At 46.8% G+C, this 22,885-nt stretch overlaps 1 long non-coding RNA gene across 1 annotated transcript; it reads right to left on the reverse strand.

Annotated features, from left to right (window-relative positions):
• Positions 1 to 5,743: 5,743 nt before the first annotated feature.
• LOC122203540 lies at positions 5,744 to 21,805 on the reverse strand. The gene is made up of 4 exons (XR_006195232.1): positions 21,636 to 21,805; positions 10,341 to 10,504; positions 6,828 to 6,919; positions 5,744 to 6,365 (listed from the first exon to the last, which is right to left on the reverse strand). It is a non-coding gene; the product is annotated as an uncharacterized LOC122203540 (long non-coding RNA).
• Between the last annotated feature and the right edge of the window lie 1,080 nt (positions 21,806 to 22,885).

The following is a 22,885-nucleotide window of genomic DNA, read 5'->3' on the forward strand; positions in this document are numbered from 1 at the left end:
ACAGAGGTCAACAGCAGGAAGACAGGTGGGGCCAGGAGCAGGTCCCCGAAGGCACCTCTGGCAGAACACCACAGAGGCACCCGTGGGGGTCAAAGGTAAAGGGTGAGAGGGAATGGGAGCCTCTCCCGGAGCTCCGGCCCTGTGGGTGGGTGACCCCCACAAAGAGAATACCCCCATCCCACTGCTGCTCAGGAGGTAGGGGCATCCGGCCATCACTTCTAAATTGTAGGGCTGGTTCTGACACACAGGGAAAATTAATTAACCTTTTAGCCTCAGTGGGGTGGAAAAATACCAAGTCACCACGCAGGCTTTCCAAAGGTTAATTATTTCACATTTCAGCGCCTCCCGGAAGCACTGAAGATCCTCATCACGGTTTCTTCGCCCGCCCTGGATCCTCTCTCTCTGGTATTCACTTAAACGGAATTTCAGGGATCTACAATAGCCGAGCTGGCTTGAACTTGGGGACTGACACATAGGAAGGCACCAGAGGGCCTCGCGTCAGTTTCTCTCACCGAGTTGCAAGTTGAAGGCATCTTACAGTAGAGGGGCCAAAATTTATACAGCGCCCTGTGGTTTATGAATCACTTGTTTATCGTCTCGCCAAATCAGTAAATTCTGAAGACAGGTGTAAGTAGATGTGGACCTTGTACCGTCCGCGCACTGTTGGATACCTGAGGCCTCTCATCTCCAGACCACCTTACAGTGAGAGATTTTTGTGACCGGCCGGTGCTACGGGGCCCCACGTTCAGGAGGACTCTGAGGTTAGAAGGATCACGCACTGGTTGAATGTTCTCCCTTCACCTTGAAAAGATTTTTTAAATATTTATTATTTACTTTTGAGAGAGAGAGAGAACAGGAGGGGCAGAGAGAGGGAAACGGAGAATCCCAAATAGGTTCCGCGATCTTAGCCCAGAGCCTGATGCGGGGCTCGAACCCACACGCTGTGAGATCACGACCTGAGCTGAAATCAAGAGGTGGACGCTTAACCAACTGAGCCACCCAGGCACCCCGACCTTGAATTTTTTTTTCGTAATTTTTAAACAAGGGCTCTTGCCTCTTTATTTTGCACAGGGCCCTGCAAATTCTGTAACCAGTCCTGCCCAGGAACATCTTAAAAATGCAAAATCTCAGGCCCTTGCCTGCACCTTGATTCAGAATCTGCATTTTAACAGGATCCTCGGGTGATTCACACGCACGTGGAAATCTGAGCAGCGCTGCTTATACCACCTCGGAGTTATCTTCCTAGACGTTAGTACAAGAAGGTGTTATTAAGAAGAGATAAAATATTCTGTAAAATACATGCAGGACAATGAAAACTCTGGCAACCTACAGATTTTTTTTAAGTAGCCTTAAACTTAGTATCTTGGAATATGCAATAGTCTCAGGTTGTTTCAGAAGACTCACACCAAACAGAGACCTTGGCACAGAATACTTGTACCCCCACAGGTAGGTTTCCTGGGATTCTAATTCTCCTGGAGCCTTGGGAAAGCCATACACCCGTCCATTTTGGAAGTCGCTGAGATCATCCACTTGTGCCTTGGTTCTCATTTTGCCGTCCCAACACGCCCGAGAGGCATGGCTCTCCCACCAGGCACCAGGGGGCTCTAAGAAAGGGTGATGATCCCAAGTGGCTGCCCAGGCATCTTGAGAGTCGGGGGAAGAAAGACATGCTTCAACCCTTGGCACTCCAGCGCTCACCCAGCTGAGAATCACTGAAGGAAACGTCTGTCGTATTTTCTGGGTTTGAGATCTTTGAGTGCATGGTGGCGTCTCTCAGCAGAAGAGCCCCCTGGAAATGAAGGACATGGGTCTCCCTCTCTCTCTGCCCCTCCCCCACTCATTCTCTCTCTCTCTCTCTCTCTCTCTCTCTCAAATAAATATTAAAAAAAATTTTAAATAAAGCAAAATAAAATAAAAAGACAATACCAACATTTGATGAGATTTTGGAACAATTAAAATTCTCAAGTACTGGTAATGGGAGCATTTCCCAATGAATTTTTAGAATCAGCGTGCCAGTTAAAAAAAAAAAATACTGGCATCTTAATTGAGATTACTTTAAATCTATAAACCAGTTTTGAATAAATGACATTTTAACAATATTTAGGCTTCCTCTTCATGAACTTTATATATCTGTCCATTTGCTTAGGTCTCCTTTGACTTATTTTTTTCCAGTGATGTTTTATAGTTTTCAGTGTGGAGGGTTTGAACGTCCTTAGACTTCTTCCCAGGTATCCGATGTTTTCTTGACCCGGTTGTAAAAGCCGCCATTAAAAAATATTTTTTTTCTAGTTACTTCTGCCGGTACAGAGAAAGACAATAGGTTTTGGGCATTTGGAATCCAGCAACTTAATGACATAGGTCTCGTGCCTGATCTCCCAGGGCACTAACTCAAATCTCACAATGACTACAATTTCTTTTCATTCATCTACCGCGTTTTAAAATTTTGAGATGCATGTTAGCTAAGCTCCATCAGTGTGCGTGTATGTATGTGTGCGTGTGCACAACCGTGCTGTATGTGCACGTCCCACTTACTCTTATCAGGCGCTCTTTGGTCTCCTGCAGCCGTTGTGTGTCTCTGCACAAGTGTCCCCATGGTTCTGCTTTCCATCCTGTCCCCGCCGGGCGGCCTCATGTGGACCTACCATTCTCTGTGGGTGTCACTGGCGAGTCTCCTTAGTGACAGGAAATCTCACAGGTGGTGAAAGACAAAGGAGTCTCTGGCCCTGTGGACCTAAGTGACAAGGGCCCTCAGGGCCCTGGGAGCCCCAGGGGGACCTTCTCTGTCCTCTGTTCTCTATCTCAAGCACAGGGACACCTCAGTCCACCAGTCTGCTCCTCTTGGCCTTCTGGGGTCAGGATGACTCTGGACTGTTTTTACTCAGAACTCTGACAACACCTGTGGAGTTTTTTTTTTTTTTTTCCATACCAACGATGTCCCCAAATCTCTGGACATCAAGTGAGTGCCCTAATGTTGAATTCAAGTCTGACACCGACTACCTGAAGTCTGTGGCAGATTCTACACATCTAAGGGCTCAGTCCCGAGACTGCCCCACTTCAGACACCAGTCAAAAGTCCTGGACTACCCATACTTCTGGCCAACCGGCTATGAATCAGGGGTTCCTACAGCCCCCCTCCTCAGGTTGGATGGTTTGCTAGAACTGCTCACGGATCTCAGGTTAACACTTCTGTTTACCAGATTTATTATAAAGGAACAGCCAGGAACAGCCAGGTGGAGGCGACACACAGAGCAAAGTGCGGGGGCTGGGGTGTGGGGCTTCCGTGGCCCCTCTGTGCATGACACTACCCCAGCACTTGATGTGTGTGTGTGTGTGTGTGTGTGTGTGTGTGTGTGCGCGCGTGTGCGCACGCGCGCCCCAATCCAGAAGTTCACCAAATCTCTCACATCAAGAGTTTTTACAGAGCTTAATCTCCAGCCCCTACTACTCTTCATGGTGGCTGCTAGGTGGGGCTGGGAGTTCCGACTCTCTAACCACTTGGTTTTCTAGTGACCAGCCCCATCCCGGGTCTTTCTAGGACCCAAAACATCCCTTGGCAATCTAGGAACTGCATTCCAAGTCACCCTAGTAGCGTAAACCAAGGTGTGAGCAGAAAGAGCTCTTCAGGAATAACAAAAGACATCCCTACCACTCAGGAAATTCCAGGATTTTAGGAGTTCTGTGTCAGGAATGAAGACAAAGGCCAAATACATTTCTTATACCACAGAGCCTCTGCCCAAGCACGTGGTCACTTCTTTTCTCCTTCAGGAGAGACTATGGACCCCTCAATTTCTTCTCCAACTGTGCCCTTCTGGTTCTTGCTCTGGGCTCTGTGTCCAATTCCCAGTAGATGACTCTGACTTTGTCATCGCATTCCCAATGTCCTCTCAATCCCAGCAAAACTCATTCACGCCGAGTCACCCGCAGGTCCCAGCAACACCTGCTCGGGTGGGCAAGTGCCTCGGAACTGAGTGTGGAGGAGAAGGAGGCCATGTTCAGGTCTGAGGTTCCAGCCAGCGTGGCCTCTCTTGGTGAACTGGCCTGTGGCTTATCTGTCGGGCACACTGTTAGAAGCGTGGCAGGACAAGGCACTGATATCCAAGCTTTGTTATTCATCTTTTTCTTTCCCTCCATTTTATGGAAGTAAGCAGGCTCTGAGTGGCCTCTCCCCAGGGAAGGTTTGGTGCTAAATCTATTTAATGTCAGTGGCTCTGTTTCTTTTGGAACTGCTTGAGGGGATCCCTTTACGGGCTTCGAGAAGGGAAAGGAAAAAGGTGAATAGGGTCAAGACTAGCAAGCCCTCCGGTCCCTGGTGAAGTGGCAATATTCAGAAAGGATACTTATGTAGGGTGCCATATTACCCGGCCAACTCTCTGGACACTGGAGTTGCCAGTGAGGCAAGGGGTTTGGGGCTTTCAGGCAAAGCATGGCTGGCTGGCTGCTGACTTGGAGACACCATGCAAGCTTGGGCACCATGCAGCAAGTAAGACTTAAGACAAAGGGCTCTCCCAGGTCCTCAGGTTTGGCCAAAAACATCAGCAGCTCAGTCCCGGGCTGGAGGATATGTGGGTGTGGTGAAGAGGGAGCTAACGGTTTCCCACTAGCTTGGCGGATGGAGACTGTTATGGGTTGAATTGTGTCCCCTCAAAAAAGATATTTTGAAGTCCTAACCTCTAGTACTTCAGAATGTGACCCTATTTGGAAATAGGGCCTTTACAAAGTTAAGTTAAAAAGTGAAGTGGAACACCTGGGGGGTTCAGTTGGTTCAGTGTCTGACTTCTGATCAGGTCATGATCTCACGGTTCCTGGGTTCAAGCCCCAGGTCAGGCTTTTTGCTGGCAGCGTGGAGCCTGCTTCAGATTCTCTGTCTCCCTCCCTCTCTCTGCACGCCCCCCCCCCCCCACCGCAGTCTCTCTCCCTCTCTCTCTGTCTCTCAAAAATAAAACATTGATTTTTTTTTTTAAGTTAAGTTACAGAGGCACCTGGGTGGCTAAGTTGGTTGAGTATCCAACTCGTGATTTCAACTCAGGTCATGATCCCAAGGTCGTGGGATCAAGCCCCCCATCAGGCTCTGCACTGAGCAGGGAGCCTGCTTATCTCTCTCCCTCCCTCTGTGCCTCTCCCCAGCTCATCGGTTCTCTTAGAAAAAAAAATTAAGTTACAAGTTAAAATGAGATCACTAGGGTGGGCCCTAAGCCAATATGACTGTATCCTTAAAAGAACGGAAATGTGGACACAGAAACAGGGGCACAGGGAGAACACCACAAACTCCAGAACTGTGAGACATTCCTACTGTATAAGCCACTCAGCTTGAGGTACTTCATTACGTCAGGCCTAGGAAACTAACAGAGATTCAGAATTGGATTTAGGGGAAATTAAAAACATAGCATTTCTTACACCCCAGTGAATTTGTGACCTGAGGTTCCCACTAGCTAGTGACAGGAGAGCTAATTTTCTGAAAGTCAATGTGGTTTTATGGGAAAAGTTCCTAAAACTGTACAGTATCCTTCAGCTGTCCATTCAAGATTATAAGGAGAGGAGGCTTTCTCTCCTCTAGAAAGCCTTTTCCCCTCCTATAATCCTTACAAGATCGCGCTGAGGTAAATTCCATGCTACTGACAAGGAGCATGGCAGCCAGACAGGGTTGAGGCCAAGAACACAACTTTTGATTCTTGGCCCCAGGGACATCCCATCATTCTTCCTGAAAGAGAACTTTCAGGAAGTTCTTTCCTCTGTGGTCAAAATCCTTCAGGTTGGAATTTCTCTTTATTGTCAGATTATGATCCAGTCTCCTGGCAAAAAAACAGAGACGAAAATAAATTTCCCACAGCTATACTGAACAAAGAAGCCACCGTTATGACGGCAGAATGAGAAAAGCCTTCCTTGGCCACTATCCATGGGAAGGTGACCGGGGGCTGTTGGGAGGTCAGTTGCTCAAGAGGAGCCAGTCGGATTCCAGGCTTGTAAGGGAGCTAATGCAGGCTCAGTGGCATAAATAAAGACATGGTTTGCGTGGTCTGTACTTCACCAGAAATAACCATGCTTGGTGTTGAGAACCCAATTCTCTTGGGGCTCCCCCACACTAGTGTAATGTTGAGAGCACAGGCAGGAGGAACTCGGTGCCAGGAGCCAAGGCATATGAGGAAGGTGCCGTTCTTGGTCTGGACAGAAGTCCAGGCAGGGAAGCAGATAACCCCACCAGGTGAAGGCAGGCTTAGGTCTTACTTGGGAGGTTCCAGGTTCTAGAATGCAGCCGGGGAGGGACATTTCATGCTGGTTCAAATGGAGCTGTCACATAAGGGGTCCCAGAGTGGCAAACAACTGTCCCAGAAAGTATTAACACCAAAGATGGACGGCCACGGATGGAGCCTGTTGGAGAATGAGAATCACTTCCTAAATTCTAGATTCTCGATGCCCCTCACTGCACATATATTTTCTAGTAAAATTATATTTCATTCATTTAATTTTTAACACAGGGCACTTTGAGGTTGTGGCAAGTTTAAGGAAATCTTTTTTTCATAAACAATAACAAAAACAGTAAGAATAGAAGCAACCAGGGAAATTGAGAACCATGAAGGTTCTTACAATTTGTCATGAGGCCACTAGGGGGCAGAGGAAGATAGCTATTTGGAGCCACTAAAAAACACTGCAATCCCAATCCTTTTTTCCCCACCACAAAATGCTTGAGCAGAAAAGAAAAAGTATAGTACAAACCAAAAATGGCTTTGCTATTATTAAGAACTGCCAGTATTCTGAGGTAGCTTCTATTTCGTATATAGAATGCTGACCCTACTTTTAACTACAACTCAACCGGTCAAAATTCAACCATACCTACGATTCGGTGCCGTGCTTCTGACCTCGCCATGAGGACACCCCAGCAGATGTATGTCATGGTCAATGCTCTCAAACAGCGCTCAGTCAAGCTGGGAAAAGGAGGAACACACAGTTGCCATTTAGGGTTGATACGGCTGTTTGCTTGGCTGCTGCCATTTGATTTTGAGGGATTCTAAGTCCAGCCTATGTCCAAGTATATCAGCCTCAGGTACAGCCTTGTTTTAGCCTCAGAAAAGTTTGAAGGTGTTACTACACGACAGATCTTTTCCATTGCAACCATTCCTGTCTCACAAAGCACAAAGGAAGCAGATAATAATGAGTGGGAAACCAGTCACCAGGCACAGTGGAAGAGCACTGGGAGGTACCTGTGTTAGTGTTTCACAGCTTGTGAGAGCCCCTTAGTTAATTATCTTAGGCAGGGAATTAAGGATTTGATGCAGTGATCTTAGGGGTGAATTAAAGCATCTCCCCAAATCCCATGAGGTCTATGGGATAGATCCATGATCTATCATAGAGGGCCTATGATGTCTCCAAATCCTATGAGGTCAGGACAAAAGATAACATCCCATTCAAAGAAGGTGAGGCATTGAAGACTTACTTCTCCAAGTTCATTCATTCAGCAAACATTTATGAGCTCTTTGCTAGACCTGATGAGTGCCTGAGGGGCTTCTAGAGTAACTGAGGACACAGACGCACAGTCTCCAAACAGAATGCTGTTTGAGATGCCATAGAGATATGGACAAGGAGCTATGTGAGCAGAGAGGAGAGGTTCCAAGGCTCAGCTGAGAGAAAGGGGCCCAAGGAGGCTATGTAGAGGTGGTGATGTTTTTAGCTGATTTGACTATCCCCAAGACAACTGGCAATAGCAAAAATAAAACGACCGTGGAGGGACACTTCTGTGTTCCAAATTGCACAGGATTCCCACAGAGAACAAGACAGAACAAAACAACATTTTCCCTGTGGAAGGCAAGCTTACAATGAAAATAAAAAATTACAAAGCACTAGAGGACACAGTCACCATGAGTAAAAGTGAATGTCCACACTAAAAATAGCTTTCAGATAATACAATGTTCAGATAGAGTGCATAAAGTAATGCTTAAAATTAAAACCGCAGACGAGAGACTAACTAATGAGGATAAGTATGACCAATGGGTTTGAAGAAGAGCCAAACGGAACTTGTAGAAATGAAAAATGGGATCGTTTCAATGAAGCACTTGGTGGATGGGGCAAGCAGCAGCTTGGGACACAGCTAAAGAAAGAGTCTGTAAATTGGAAGAAGGAGCCAACAGGAGATAGAGAATACTAAAGAAAGCTTAAGAAGCATGGAGGATAAAATAACAAGAGCTATCTTACCCTTAATAGAAATTTCAGGCGAGGCTAGAAAGATTGAGAGAGCGGCAAAAGTCAAGGAGAAACTGGCTGAGATTCTTTTTTAAGTTTTTTCCGAATAGGGAATCCTGAGCAATATAAATAAAAATAAAGGCATGCCCAGACAGATGAGAATGAAACTGCAGAAATTAGCAAGGGAATAAAGGATTTAATCTCTCTGTATTAAGAAGCCAGAAATCAAATCACAAAGAAACAGGCTTACCCGCAAAACAACAACAGTCCGATTGAAAACAGCCTTCTCAGTATCAGCTATAGAAGCCAGAAGACAACGCACGTGCGGACAGAAAACGTAGACCTCAAAGCCTAGCTAAGCTGCTGTTCGAGAGCAAGGACAAAACAGAGACCTCTTTACCCAATAAAAATGGAAGGTTCGCCCCTAACAGATCCTCCCTGAATGAAACACTAAAGAATGCACTTCAGAGAAAAAAAAAAATAAGTTGAATCTAAACGAAATGAGAAGGATGCAGAAAGGCCATCTGTTTTTCCCTCTCATTCTTCTCCCTGAATGCACTTCCTCTATTGCCTCTTAGGCCTCCTTCCTCCCAGGTGGGAGACTGGAGAGGCTGCCCACAGATTACATCACCTCTGTCCACCTACACATGCATTCTGAGTGCCTCTGGCTGGGGTTCTCTACCAGCTCACCACTCCTGGGACAGGAGGTGACAGCCAGAGGAACCCCAAAGTGCATCAGAGGGCCCCCAAATGGTATACTACAGCTGAGGCTTATAGAAGGGGCTGCACTTTCTGATTTTGTGAGGGAATCTTCTAGATGTCCAGTATGTGTTCCTCCAACCCCTGCAACAGCATCCCATTGGTCGAGGTGGGCCTTTTTGGGGGGTCTCTCTGAATCTGACTCTAACACAGAGATTCCGGATGGAGTAGTTTATCTGGAAGACAATCCCAGGAGATGCTGGCAGGGGCACAGGGACGTAAGACAGAGAAGAGGCAGCCAAGAAAGCATGTGGTATCTAACCAGCTACCTCTGGGGGTGACTGAAGCTTAAATCTGCTCAGAAAACTCTGGAAGTCAGTGAGAAGCATACACCTCAGAGCAATCCCACCTGAGGGGCAAGGGAGCTGGGGCATTTATACACCAACTCCTATTCACCATTGTTGGGAGTCTGCTCCTGGGGGCATCAATTTCCCAGCACTCTGGCCTGCTGCACAGGTGGGAAAGGGGGCTCCAGGTCAAGAGAAAGTCCTCAGGACACAAAATGAGGTGTCAGCAGTTGGAATTCCAGCCTGTTAGCACTGAAGGGGAAAGACAAGTGTGTGGGTGGGGTTCAGGCAGCACCTGCTATAGCACTTTAAGTCAATGCCTTTAGGAGAATGCACTTTTTTTTTTTTTTTTTTTTTTTTACAGGCAGAAATAAAAGACCCCAACAAACTCAGGGCCAGGACTCGCTGTAGTCCTCAGAGGTAAAAGGTGTTTGAGAACTTTCCGTTGCTCGCTGGCAGTTTCTAAATGAACGCCTGCCTCCAGCTCTGAGTTGTCTGGCAAACACTGGGAGGGGTTGCAGGCAGTCTGGAGCTTTTCACTATCATTAAAGTGACAGAATCTAAAAACACCCAAGTGTGTGATTCGTCCACTGGCCTCGCTAATGGCCTGGCAGGCAGTCCGGCAGGTAGACACGTGCTCAGAAAACCATGCAGGTGCAGCTGGCATGCACACAGCAGGTGAGGAATGCCAAAGAAGCAGGAAATTCAAGATATTAAACTTCTGGCTGATTTAAAGCACAAAAAAAAAAAAAAAAGAGGACACATTTCATATTACTGGTATTTGCCCAGATCTGAGTACTATAAAAAGAACTAGAGAGGAATAGAATTAGAAACCCACCTTTTGGCACTCCTAAAATAAAGTGGAATAAAAAGCTCTCGGGAGTGACAGGAAGAATACCAGGGCAGATGGCCTTACACACTGCAATTTAGCCCTGGCAGTAACCACAGTGGGAAGACCTGTCCCGTCCCACTGAATGACTTTAATGACCCTGCCCTTCCTCTTCTTTTGTTCATTTCTATGGTTTACAATTTTATTTTAAATGCCTGGTATTTTATAAGGTCTCTAATAGCTTGGACATTCATTATTTGCAAAGGGGTTTTGCATTCAGGTTGGTTACCTCACCTATAAAATAAAGATGCTAACTTTTGTGCCTCCTCGTTTCGGCCTCTTAACTTTCTCTGCCATTCTTTGGATGTGAAGAAGAAGGACTGCTGTTGAGGGCCCCACATCTGTCTTGGCGGCTGTTAATGAGACTGGCATAAAAAGCGGAGATAGTTCCATCCTTCCTAAAAGAGAAGAAAATTATGTAGCAATATCTCTGTACCTGCGCTGAAACAGCCCACAGTACTTGAGTGTCTGTTAGACTTTAAAATCAACTGCAGCTTTATCCATCCATTCCATCCATCAGTCCATCTTTTCATCCACCCACCCATTATTCCATCACACCAGCCAGCCAGTCAGCCATCTTTTCTTCCACCCTAACCAACCTTCCATTCATCTATCCAACCAACCTCAGCAGCCTCCCTTCCTTCTTTCTAGATTCCATTCCTCCCTCCCTCCCTTTTCCTTCCCTCCTTCCTTCCTTCCTTCCTTCCTTCCTTCCTTCCCTCTTTCAATTAATGCATCTCAAACAATCACCCATCCATCTATCCATCTATCCATCCATCCATCCATCCATCCATTTATCACAACCATCTAATACCTACTGAGTATCTCTGGGATAACTAAGCACTGAAATATGGAGATAAAAAATAATCTTACCCTCAGTAAGTTTATCCTTTAATAACACTTTCAAACAAGCTATAAATGGGGATAATCTATTTTTCTTCTTTTTATTTTAACGGGAATCCTTTTCTCTAGAAATATTCGTGAATCTTCCCACATTCAGTGGTAAGCATGTTCACAGGAAAGTGGAAAGAGAATTCTTGAGGTTTTCACTGCAGTTCAGTGTGGGGCCCTCAAGCAACTGTCTTTCCAGGAATGCTTTCTCTTGTTGGTTAGCCCCTCCTTTTGAGGACTTTTATTGGACATTGTAGATGACCCTGTTCACTTCTCTGGTGGAGAAGGAATGGAGTCCAAGCCTTCCAGATGTCTAGGAGGGCTCTGGGAATGTGCATGGCAGGTAGAATGAGCCCTTCTGGGCCACGTGTTAATCAACGTGGCCCAGCTTCACTTTATTGGCTTGGCAACTGCCAGAAAACCTCCTAACTTCCCCAGTCTCTGTTTCTCCATATAGAGTTATCATGGCTCTGCTGGGTTTCGCACATATTGTGTGCAGTCTGTAAAAAGGGCTTTCGAAACCGCCAACTATTAGACAGAAGTATTTCTTTTTAAAAGTGCTTATTATTTCTGAATTACATAAATAATAAGGGTTGACAGTAGAAAAATCAGGAGATCTGAGGAAAAAAACTAAAACAAACAATCATAAAACCACTGTAGTCTGACCACTCGATTTCCCTGAGATGCGTTTGCTGACTGGGAAAGATATGGACGATAAGTATTCAAGATGAAAAACCAGGTGCTGTAACAGGATATATGCTACTGGTCCTGTTATTAAAGACTGTATTTTTGTATATATACATATAGCTGCAAGGTTATTTTTTTATTTCTTAATGTTTTTATTTATTTTTGAGACAGAGAGAGACAGAGCATGAGCAGGGGAGGGGTAGAGAGAGAGGGAGACACAGAATCCCAAGCCAGGCTCCAGGCTCTGAGCTGTCAGCACAGAGCCCAACGCGGGGCTCGAACTCACGGAGTGTGAGATCATGACCTGAGCTGAAGTTGGACGCTCGACCGACTGAGCCACCCAGGTGCCCCTGTAAGGTTATTTTTAATTAACTTTACTTGTAATGTTAATACATAATATCAGAAAAGTCAGATGAATAAAAGACAAAACTGATCCATCCCGACCTACTATCTAGCTATGGTCACTGATGATATGTTGGCATATTACCCTTACAGAGTTTACTTACTTTTATATTTCTATATTTTACAAATATTGTACCAGACCATGCATGCAAATATGTTACTTGCTTTTCCATTCTATAACAAATGGCCAACTTTCCATGTCAGTACATATACTTTGTGGTATTTGAATTAGCTTTGAGTATTCTGTCCTATGGATGTATCACTGTCTTACGGGTATGTCATCATCCCCTGATGTTGGGACATTTAACAGGTGCGTCTTCCAAAAGTTGGGAATGTTTCGCTTTAAACAGTATGTAATCAAGACCCTACCAGTGAAATCTCTGTGCCCATACATATTGCCAAATTGCATCTCAGAAAGGTTGGACTATTTATTCTCTTATTGTAGCATAGGAGAATCCTCATTACCCCCCGAGAATAAGAATATATTTATTTAAGTGTAAACTGGTAACACCTTCATGCTTTCAACAATCAATATGCAGAAAGAGAAGTTTGGAAACTCTAGAAGGAGCGGAAAGGAGAGTGGATAACTCCAAGCCTTATCCCCATCAGTCTAGGTGCTCCACGGGTAACCTTGTGAAGGCAAAACCAAGGAAATACAAACATAAATTCGTATCTTCCAACCCTTTAGATAAAAAGGTAGTAGATTAAATACACTGCCCTGAACCTTGCTTATTTTTATTAATGGAATACTGTAGAGTTCTTTCCATGTCAATACTGATAGCACATCTCCTCTTTTTTCACTGCATAGAGTTCATCCCAGGGAGGCAGTAAATGTGGTAAGAGCCACCTGTCGCTTCCATTGTCTTCTATCACAAACAATGTTGCAGTGAACAATCTCAATGCATTGTATGTTCTCTGTGCACACGTGCAGCTATAGAAGTGGAATCATATATTTGCAATTGCTGACAGGCCACATCCCCCTTCATAATGGATATGCCGAGTCCCATCCCCACTAGCAATGTTCCAAGGTGCCTGCCCTTGCACAGACTGGCCCACGGAGTGTGGTATTAAACAGGAGGATTTTTGCCAATTCAGTGGGTGAAAATGGTATTTCGGGGTTGCTTTCTGTGAATGTGGCCCATATTTGCTCATCCTCCTCTCCCTTTCCTTCCTTCCTACTTTCCTTCCTCCCTTCGTCCCTCCCTCCCTTCGATTTCTATGAGTTCTTTATGTATTAGGAAGAAGAGTAGGCCTTTTTTTTTGTCATGAATTACAAAACTGTTCTTTCCATTTTTCATTTTCTAAAATTTAGCATATGGTCGTTTTTTCCTTTCTGTGCAAAAGTTTTAAAAATATAGAACATATTAGTCTCAGGGCACCTGGGTGGCTCAGTGGGTAAAGCGTCCGACTTCGGTTCAGGTCATGATCTCACGGTTGGTGAGTTTGAGCCCTGCATCGGCTCTGTGCTGACAGCTCAGAGCCTGGAGCCTGTTTCAGATTCTGTGTCTCCTTCTCTCTCTGCCCCTCCCCTGCTCGCGCCCTGTCTCTCTCTCTCTCTCTCTCTCTCTCTCTCTCCCTCTCTCCCTCTCTCTCTCTCTCTCTCAAAAGTAAACAAACATTTAAAAAAAATTTTTTTAAAATATAGAACATATTAGTCTCACTGTGTCCCTGGATTTTGAGTCTTGAAATGTGAAAGTGGGATGTTCTTCAGGAGAGAGTACATCGTAGGCGTCTAGGAGCCCATTTGCTGGCTGAGACCCACAACCTGCCCCAAATCACACACGGGGGCTGTATCTCCTTGGGTTATCAGAGGCTGGCTGCCTTTTTCTTTTCTTTTTGTTAAGCCTCATTTCATGGGAACAGGAACGCTGTAAGTATCTCACAAATCCATTTAGAGAGAACAGAGGGAACAGAATCAGGAGTGGGCTTAGGTCAGGGGAAACATAACACCATCAGGCCTCTGCAGTCCTCCCCGCCCCCAGCTGGCTGGAGTGATTTGGGGCTGCAGTGCGCGGACCGCTCACAGGGGGCAGCACTGCTGAATGAAAGCAGACACGACATGCTCAGATTGTGTGGAAGCGTGTGAGCACACTTCAAGTGATTTTAGACTGCCCTGATCCCAACCCATTGATTTATAAACCACGTCCTACAGAAATGCAGAGATCATTCCACATCGCCGAGCAAGTAAGGATGTGCGTGGGCAACATTTCCTGTGTATCTTTGCCTTTCTTCCCGGCTCTGATGCAGCGTTCTAGGAGAGTCCTGGGGGGTTTAAGAATCCTGCAAAAGGATTCTAAGTCCACGAAGCTTGCACGCTGGCCATAGACCCTCAGCTCCCTCAGCTCGGTCGTGTGCTACCAATGAGAACACCCAACAATGAAAGCACTTGGGGTGCCAGCCACTGCTCCAAGCACCTCACGCGGGTGACTTCACTTTATTTCCACAACCACCCCCTGCTAGTACCGCTTCCCACAGGTGGGAAAACGAGGGACAGAGAGTTTAAGAAACTTGCCCCAGAATCCCCCCTAGTGAGTGGCAGAGCTGAGATCTGAAGCCGGTGCAGCCTGGCTGCCCGGTACATGTCAGCACGCAGAGTGGCCTCCATTAATTACAACCCCAAACCAGAGAAAATAGGACTTCAAGGGAAGACGGGAAAGACAGTCACAAAGAAACACAGGTGCAAGAAACAGGCGAGGAAGGCCGCTGCCTTCCCATCCGGGGGGTGCTGCTGCTGCTGTAAATCCCCGGCCAGTGTGAGCACCCCGCTTTGTGCTGGGGAGCAAGCGGGGCTGGGAAAAAGGGACCCCCGGATGCCAGGCTCAGCACTTGGCTCCCCTAGCTCAGCGACCTGGGGCAAATAACTTTGTTTTTCTTCCTTTTTTTTTCTTATAGTGGTGAAATATACCTAACACAACATTTACTATTTTTGTTTGTTTGTTTTAAAGTGCACAATTTAGGGGCACCTGGGTGGCTCAGTCGGTTAAGCGTCCGACTTCGGCTCAGGTCATGATCTCGCGGTCTGTGGGTTCGAGCCTCGCGTTGGGCTCTGTGCTGACAGCTCAGAGCCTGGAGCCTGTTTCAGAGTCTGTGTCTCCCTCTTTCTCTGACCCTCCCCTGTTCATGCTCTCTCTCTCTCTGTCTCAAAAATAAATAAATGTTAAAAAAAATTAAAAAAAATAAAGTGCACAATTTAGCAGCGGTAAGAGCATTCACAATGTTGTGTAACCATAGCCATGGTCCATTTCTAGAACTTTTCATCACCCCAAATAGAAACTCTGTACCCGGTAAACAGTGACTCCTCCCCCCCGCACCCCACCCCCACCCCCGGCCCTTGGGAACACCTGTTCCACTTTCTATGGCTACGAATCGGACTACCCTAGGCACCTCATGTAAGTGGAATCACGCGGTCATTTGCCCTTTTGGGTCTCGCTTATGTTGTTGAGCATGTTTTCAGGGCTCCTCCACGCTGAGCACGTATCAGCATTTCACTCCTTATTCAAGTTCAGGAACACTGTATGCATGTACCACGCTTCGCTTATTCAGCCATCTGTGGGTGGGTTGTTTCCACCTCTGGGCTGTTGGGAACAGAGCCACCACGAACGTCCGTCGTTCTGCACGGATCAGCCTGAGACCCTGCTTTCGATGTTTCGGCATCTACACCTCACAGTGGAATTGCCGGGTCACATGGCAAGTCTGTGTTTAACGTTTTGAGGAGCCGCCAAACTCATTTTATTTTTAAACAGGAGATTTCCCCCCCCCCCCCCTCACTTAGGATCCTGGACATAAATAGGCTTCCTAATTATTTCCCGGGGCCAACAAGCAGAGTTTTCCAGCCCCTTCTCCAGGAAGCAGCAGCCCTTCCAATGTCTCGTTCGCTCAGGGCTCAGCTCTACCTTCCGCCCCCAGGGGCCCAGTGAATGGAGTGCAAGCACCTGTTCGTGGGTCCTTTCCTCTCCTCACCTTGACTTTGCACCAGCCTGTGACCCAGCGGACCCCACTTCCTTCTGCACGTCTGTTTCCTTTATAGTCGCTCCCTGTCTACAGTGTAAGCTCTGTGGAGCAGGGGCATTTTTTTCCTCTTACCTTCTGTTATATCCTCAAAGCCCAAGATGGAACCTGGCACATAGGAGGAACTCAGGAAATACTTGGCACCGAAGACAAAGTGCCGTGTGCTTCCATAGCCTTTCTATTCATGGTCTCATTTAACCCTTATAACACTCTGCGAACCCCACTTACCCCTAGGGCCAAAAAACAGGACGGGAGAGTTGGAATAACTTCCCTAAGGTTACATGGCTACTAAAATTTACATTCTACCTGTAATCCAAGTGATAACCACACAAACGTGTGCCGGCGTCGCTGAAGGAGACCAGTTCTCTTCAAACGACCCACAAGCTATTCTTGAGGCCCTAAGGATGCCGCCCCTGCCAGTGGGCACGCTCCTGCCCCTTCCTGAGTCTGGACTTGAAGACCTGCGGCATGACCGTCTTCCGACCCCTCAGCGAGGACCTCCTTAATGCCCCACACAAAGCAGAAGCCGGGCAGTGACAGGTCATAGAACTTTCCCGACGGTGTGAGGATAATGAAAGCACCAACCGGAAAATAAATTGGCAACACCCTCAGGCTCAGACCTGCACCCGGGGCTCCTCATCGTCCTGCCCGTTCTCACTACCGGCCTGGTCCCTGGTTCCCCACAGAGCCAGGCAGCCGGGGCCACCACTGAGGTCCGGGCGTCCCCCAACCTCCGTGTTAGTTCGTTCTGGCCGCCATAAGAAAGCACCGCAGACTGGGTGGCTTAACAGGAATTGATTCTCTCACATTCCTGGAGGCTGAAAGTCTGAGATCAAGGTAGCATCAGGGTTGGTTTCATCTGAGGACTTTCTCCGGGGCTCGCGGATGGCCACCTTCTCCCTGTGTCCTCACATAGCCTTCCCTCTGCGTGTGTCTGTGCACAATCTCTTCAGGAGGGCAGCACTCAGATTGGATGAGAACCCGTCCAACTGACCTCACTTTAACTTAATGATCTCTTTAAAGCCCCTATCTCCATATACGGTCACATTCCGAGGTACTGGGGGGGGGGGGGTTAGGACTTCAACACAGGTGGGGGGGGGAGGGGACAGACAATTCAGCCCAACAGGACTCAGCCCAAGGAGTACACTTCTGCACTTTGTAGGAACATAAGAATCTGCTCCAAGTTGGGCCGATCTCACTGACGTCCTCCAAAGAGGACTGCTAACAGATCCATTCTTCTCAGCAACTCCAGTCAAATGGGGAGTTTGCCCAAGTCACAGGGTTACGTATAAAAGGAAATGGGGTGCCTGGGTGACTCAGTCAGTTAAGTACCCAGCTTTTAGCTCAGGTCATGATCTCACAGTTCATGAGTTCGAGCCCCGTGTCGGGCTCTGTGCTGACAGCTCAGAGCCTGGAGCCCGCTTCAGATTCTGTGTCTCCCTCTCTCTCTCTGCCCCTCCCCCACTCGCTCTCTGTCGCTCTCTCTCTCTCTCTCTCTCAAAAATAAACATTTAGAAAAAATTTTCAAAAAGGAAGTGTGTGTCTGGTGGGGATGATGGGTTGAAAGGGCCCACCAAGCCATAAAATCGTAAGATTTTCTATTTCCACAGTATTTCCACAGAATACCAGTTATGAGGTGGTGTGGAAAGGGGGGGGAAGGTCGAGGTGCCACACTGGAAATGGGGGTGCACCCTCAGTTCAGAATTCTGCTCATCCTAGAATCGAAGCCCCTGATTTTAATCCTACGAACAGGGCCATTGCCCATCCTGAAGGGGCAGGATGCCTTGCTTCACACGTATCCGTGCGGGACCACAAAGCACGGCTTTCTTCCTCTCCTGGAACCATAAATTGAGGCCTGTTCTACACTCATCTGCTCGCCAGCTCTTGGCAGCCTTCTCTGGACCTCGGGGCTCTTTGAGTACTTCCAGTCTTTGTTCAAATAAGCAGCCTTCTGATGGCTGGCCCAGATGTGAAGCCCACATCTGGAAACTATCCCTTGTCTTGGCCCAGGCGTTCAGGTCTGGGAGATGTGTGAGTGTCGGGTACGCCCACGCCCTGCCTGGAGATCCCCGCACAAGGTCCTGTGCAGGACAGAGGTTTTGGAGGCTGGCAGCTTGGACTGGAGACAGTGTGTTGGGTTAAATCCCAATGAGAAGTCAGTTGGAAAATGCTGGGACCTGCCAACACATGGGCGCCCCATCCTATCATCCTTCTTCGGTCTTCTTGGTAGGGCCCACAGTATCAGGCCCGCCACAAGCTTCCAGCATGCAACCCACTGAATGTGCTACATCTTGCTGATGCCCCCCATTTTGGCCCAAGGATGGAAAATGTTGTCCAAGCTTGGGACTCAGTCTCCCAGTTTGGCGATTCATACCTGAGATTTACGGGGCGGGCATGAGGGTGAGTTCAGCGGGCTCCTATTCTTAAAGAAACTGCTGTGCTATGAAGCCAAAAAACTAGTATGACCCCATTTGGACCCACATCAGGAAGGACATGCTCTGTTCACCATCCCGAAGGAACAGTGAGCAGCAAAGAGTGGTTTGTGTGCAGGAAGGAGGTGGCATTTCTGGTAGAACCAAAGTTTGTCTGAGCAAGTGCTCGTACCAGGTACTTGGGTCAGTCCCCATTGACAGATTTAGGGTCTGACTGTTCCTATGAGCCCAGAAGGATCCTCACTGATACACCTGCCTGACCTAACCTTTTTCTCCCCCAACTTGAATGCGTTCTAAAATTTCTCAAGTAGAAAAAAAATTTAAAAACAGAAAAAAACAAAAGAACTATTCTTCAAATTCCAACAAAAGGAATAACCACTGTTAACATTTCGGTTTATAAATGCCAAGCCTTTTCTCATATGCATGGACAAATACTTCCTAAAATAATGAAAAGCAACATTCTATAACCTAATTTCTATTTGATATCTCATAATACTTCTGTATCAAGACTACACAACTACATCTGTGCTCTTAACAGCTGTACTGCTGCTCAAGAGAGGACCAAAAATCTGTGGAGGCATTTTTAGTTGTTACAACAACAGGGGTGAAGCGGGGCGGTGGGGGGTGGGGGGTGGATATGCAAAGGGCACTTAGAAGGGAAGAGACCAGGAAACTGGATGTTCTATAATCCTTAGTCCTGCTCAAATTTTGAATGTCCTGATGGATATTCATGAAGGTGGGAAAAAAAACCTATTCCTAATGATTTCAGCTCCAGACCTAACTCCACTTGCCATATAAACACAAGGCTTTTTGGCATGATTTAAGTATACACTGAATTTTGTAACAATGCAACTAATGAGTTCTGTTTTGTTTACACGTTTTACTATAAATTGTCGACTCAACTGTTTCGAAATCTCATCAGGAATGGCAAAGCCGCCCATAACATTTGAGTCACCACTACAGCCACCTGGATCTCTGTTGTAGTCACTGCATTCATAGTGATTATACATATATGGGAAACCACTATTCCACCTTTTCTTTCCGAAAGTCAGATACAGAAAGTGTCTGTAACATTTAATGGAACTTTGTTTTACTTCCATTAAATCCTAATTTATTTAAATGCAGATTCAAGCATCTGGCATCTTCATTATATCTTCAAATGTAGTTGTGCCTAAAAATTTGCAAATTGAAACTATTATCTGTTGGCTCTGTACATCCCTTGTGAGCCCTGCTCTCCACCTCTAGGGCCAGAAACCTCCAAGTTACAGCTTCCAGATTCCTTCCCATCTGGCTTCTCTGAGGGTCTGCCAATGGGAGGCACTGGGGAATGGAAGAGATCAGGAAGACCCCTTTTCCCCCTGTCTTTTGGGTCGTGTGGTGTGCCGGGTGTGGTGTGCCGGGTGTGGTGTGCAGGGGGGCAGACACCGTGGCCTTGCATTCGGAGGCTCTGGGGGACATCATTTTCCCCTTTGCTTCTCCAGCTCCAGGGGGTAGTGAGTTCCTGTAGTTACTAACCCTGGATAACCCTACCTTCCTCCATATGCTCATCCAGCCCTGCCCAAACCTTTATAACCAGTTCCCTAGATTAACTTGCTTCTTTTGAAATACTTAGAGTGGTTTGTTTTCTGACTGGACACAAAAAGGATAAAAGACACTTAGGATTTTACTCTATTTAACTTGTTTATATTAGGCCATCATATCCTTTTTCTTTAAAAAATTATGCACTTGCGGGGTGAAAGGGCACAAACTTCCAGCTATAAAATAAGTCATAATAAAGGAAAGAAAGAAAGAAAGAAAGAAAGAAAGAAAGAAAGAAAGAAAGAGAAAGAAAGAAAGAAAGAAAGAAAGAAAGAAAGAAAGAAAGAAAGAAAGAAAGAAAGAAAGAAAAAAAAGAAAGAAAGAGAAAGAAAGAGAGAGAGGAAGTCAGTCACGGGGAGGTGTGCACCATGACTGTAGTTAATAATACTCTATTACATATCGGAAGGTGAAGGTTGCTGAGAAAGTAGATCTGTAAAGTTCTCATCACAAGGGAAAAAATTTGTTCTGAAAGTATGCAAGGCAATGAATGTCAGTAGTCATCATGGTAACCACTTTGCAACGGACACAAGTACTGAATCATTTTGCGGTACACCTAAAACTAATATAATATGTCAATTATCCTTCAATTTAAAAAAATACGCACTTGGATAAATATATTACCTATGAATTTAATTTGGGGTTACCAAAGGGGGGTGTTGTGAAATATTGATTACTATAATAAAGTGGTGTTGAGAGTGTCGGCAAGGATACGGACACATCTGCTGGTGAGCTTTTGTGGGTGGAAGTGTAAATTGGTACGGCCTTTAGGAAAAACAGCATGAAGTCCCCCCCAAAATTAGAAATCGATCTACTCTATGCTTCAGCCATCCTACTTCCGGCTATTTCTCTAAAGGAAATGAAGTCAGTATCCAAGAGATCGTGGCACTCTGGGTTCGCTGCAGCCTTAATCTTGAGTAGTCAAGAAACAGTACTGCTTATGTCCACCAGGAGATGAATGGATAAAGAAAACATGACCTCTCTACCCTTAACGGAGTATTATTCAGCCCTAAAAATTAGAATTCAGAGATGCTGAGGGAGGAATGGGGGGCGCCAGGGATCGGGTGAAGCGGGGAGGAGTGGGTCTCTGGGTCACCGCCTGTTGGGATGTGACATGAATGAGTTCCAGGGACTCTAACGTAGAGCTGGCGACCGTAACTAGTGACACCGTATGGTGTATTTTAAATTCGCTGAGAGTGGTTTCCGGTGCTCTCACCCCACCCAAAGCCTGGTAACTTAGCTTCAGGTGGGAATCATTTCACAATGCGTAGCATATTAAGCCATCACACGGTACTTCTTAAATACACACTTTTTTTTTTTTTTTTTTTTTTTTTTTTTTTTTTTTGTGAATTAGACGTCAATGAAGCTGACAAAGGCTTATTTTTAAAAGTGGTGTCGGGCCTGACAGAGTTGAAACCCACCCAGGTACGTCATCAGGGGTAGTTTCCCGCAGGCCCACCTTCCCCTCTCCGACACCGAGAACTGAGCCTTTCCAGGACGCCGGTGCCACTTGAGTGACTACCCGGGTACTCACAGCTCTCAGTGCACTGCAAACCCTCCGATGACTGCGTCTAACAGAACTCAGTTCGGCCGCCTCTCCCCGCCTTCCTGGACGCGCGTTTTCGCAAAGACCCACAAAGCCTGCGCTTGGGGAAGGCGCGGCGGCGGCCCGGGCTACGGGGGGCGGTGGGCAGGGCGCAGGCGGCCGCGTGCGCGCACGGGGGCGCGCACGGGGCGCGTCCACGGCGCTCGGCCCGCGCCGCCGCCGCCTGGAGCCCCCGCCCGCGCTCTGCGCAGACGCGGCGCACGCCAGCGCCCGCCCCCCGTGAGGCCGGCCCCGCCCCCGAAAGCCGGTGGTCCCAGAAGAAGGGGCAAAGGTCCTGGTGGGCCGAAGGTGAGGCGCGGAGCGGAGGCGGAAACCGCACTCCAGCCCTTGCCCGACCTCTGCCCTGCGGCCAAGCCGGCCTGTGAGCAGAGGGTTTTGCTTTGACGCCTAGGGTTCTGAAGATACAGGTCCTCTACAGGGAGCTACCATTTTTGAAAGGGCTTCGTATGAGTCTCTACAGAGACCCATAAATCTTCTAGCTTTCATCACAAGCCTAAGGAGATACGTATCTAGTCAACTCTTCAGCTTCTCACCGTATTTCATGATTTCCACCCGAATGCGAAATCTCGTGAAATCCTTGGCTTCCGCTTCCCGTTCGCCCACCGGATCCAGCCACTCATCAGATCCAGTCCATTGGGCAGCCAGGGGTTTCTGCACGTTGTCACACTCTCCATCCTGACGTCACCTTGCCAGTTCGTCCCCGGGATTACAGCACCTATTGGTTTTCTTCTTCGGGTCTTCATTTTCCATTATTCATATTCCAGCTGGAGTAAGCTTTCTCAAAATCAAATGTGACCGTGTGGACGATGACGACCCTTCAGGGCTTTCCTAGTTTTAAGATAGAGTTCAAAGCCCTTCATAAATCTCAACTGGTCCCCATTCCTAATATTTACCGTTTTTTCATTGTTTCTGTATCCTTCTCCACATTCTGTCCATCCACAGACAAATGACTCCAGTTGATTGATAACAACATTAACCTCTGATTTGTGGGGGAAAGGCTAGGATTAAATAATAGGCAATAATAGCGTGCAAATAGGGAGGAGCACGACTGGAGTTTAAGCTTTCTACATTTCTCAATAGTACCTCGGAGTTACTAAGTTTTTTTAAGTATGCATGCTAACACTACAGTAACCACCAAAGAAAGACCTATTGCACATCATTTCCAAATAAATTCTTAA

This window comes from Panthera leo, chromosome D3 (genome assembly GCF_018350215.1).
Source record: "Panthera leo isolate Ple1 chromosome D3, P.leo_Ple1_pat1.1, whole genome shotgun sequence".
NCBI lineage: Eukaryota > Metazoa > Chordata > Mammalia > Carnivora > Felidae > Panthera > Panthera leo.